Genomic DNA, 1,902 nt, shown 5'->3' on the forward strand with positions numbered 1-1,902 from the left:
TAGATTCGCACCATTTAACACTGCATTTTAATTCAACCGCATTGTTTATGTATGCAAAGTTGGTGCAATAGGGAAGTTTTCACTTTAACTGTATCTTCATGTTGCTGATGCCCTCAATGTAAATTATCACTTAATTGAATGGAGGTGTATTAATTAAGGTGTTGAACCTCGTTAACGGAAACTGGTCCAAATGGAGAAGATTTCCCAGAAGGTTTTTGAGTGGTTTCATGTCTATGYTTCCACATCCAAAGCGGGAAAATTGGCAACTTAATTAGTGATTTGTTCGACAAAAAGTAAACTTTTCAAYTCATGAAAATCAATCAAATCGATCAAAGGACAGAAACTCAAACTGGCCCTGGAAGCCTCTGCATCACAAATAGAAAACGGCAAGAGATTTAAAAAAAATTCTTTGCCAATCATCCAAAGCAGCCAGAGCTATCAAATTTTCAGGACACATTAAGCAAAGTCTGATCTATTCAATGGTGCATAAAGCTCTTATSTAGCCCATTCGGTTTTSAAGCAAATTTAGTTGTTAAAACTAGTCTACAGRGGCGATTTGAAACAGATAAGTTGGTAACTATATTTTTAAAAAAACATGTGAAAATTCMTCRGAAATTGCCATTGAGTGGAAACTACTCGGACATGTAGAATAAGGTGCGCTCTATTCATCCAAAAATAGCATTAGTCCAAATAAGGGCCATTGGGGAGCAATTAATTTTTGAAAATCAGTCTGCAACATGTGCTGCTTGAGATAGACGAGTTGGCAACCACATTTTGAAAAATTCGGCATATTTCCTTAGAACCTCTGATCGCTTTGAAACTCTTCACACACTTAGAGCAAACGGTGCTCTATGCAGTGGTGCAAAAAACAATATCTGGATTAGGCCATTGAAGAGCAAGGAATTTTCGAAAATCCATCTGCAATATGGAATGCCTGAAACAGACAAGTTGGCAACTACATTTTTAAAAAATCGCCAAATTTTATCAGAAACTCTCATTGCGTTTAAACTCTCTGAACACATAAAGAGAGTAAAGTGCGTTTTATCCAGCCGCCCCAAACGCACTATCCTGTTTAATCCGTTGGGGAGCAGTGAATTTTTGAAAATCCATCTGCGAAAAGTGCGATAAATTGAAGAATTTCCGAAATCTCATCAGAATCTCTCATCGCGTTGGAACTCTTTGATCCTATAGAGAACAGTACGCTCTATCCAGTGTACTAAACATCATTATTTTGATTAGGTTATTGGGAACCAATGAATTTTTGAAAATCTTTCTGCAACATCTGAAAGGTGAACTGTCTGTAACATTTGAAAATTTTGCAAAAATAGCCAAAATACATCAGAAACTCTCATTGCGTTTAAACTCTTTAAATATATAAAGTACAGTCTACCCAGTGGCCCAAACTGCAATGTCTTGTTTAATACATTAAAGAGCTACAATTTTTTTTTAAATCAGTCTGCTACACGTGCTTCCTGAGACAGACACGTTTATGTTTTCAATAATTCTTGAAACTTAATCAGAAACTCTCATCCCGTTGAAACTTTGTGGGCACATAGCGCAAAGTACGCTCTATTCAATAGATGTAAAGGAATTTCCTCATCTGGTCCATTAAGCAGCAATTAAGTTTTGAAAATCAGAGTGATCATAGATCACAATTCAACGAAAACAGTTGTCACAAAGAAACTTTCCGGACACTTACAGCTAAGCGTGCTCTATGAGGCGACAAAAACCCTAAGGTCTAACTAAATGTATTATGTTTGAAATAAGGAATTTTTGAAAAAAACTACTCTGCTTGATGACGACCGATTGGAAAGCACAGTTTTAAAAATCCTTTACAAATCACCAATCGCATCCAGCTCAATGAAACTTGCCAAACATACAGGGCAAGATGGAGTATATTCA

This window comes from Dendroctonus ponderosae, unplaced genomic scaffold (assembly GCF_020466585.1).
Source record: "Dendroctonus ponderosae isolate FM_Combo_2020 unplaced genomic scaffold, Dpon_F_20191213v2 Dpon_F_20191213_1, whole genome shotgun sequence".
Lineage (NCBI taxonomy): Eukaryota > Metazoa > Arthropoda > Insecta > Coleoptera > Curculionidae > Dendroctonus > Dendroctonus ponderosae.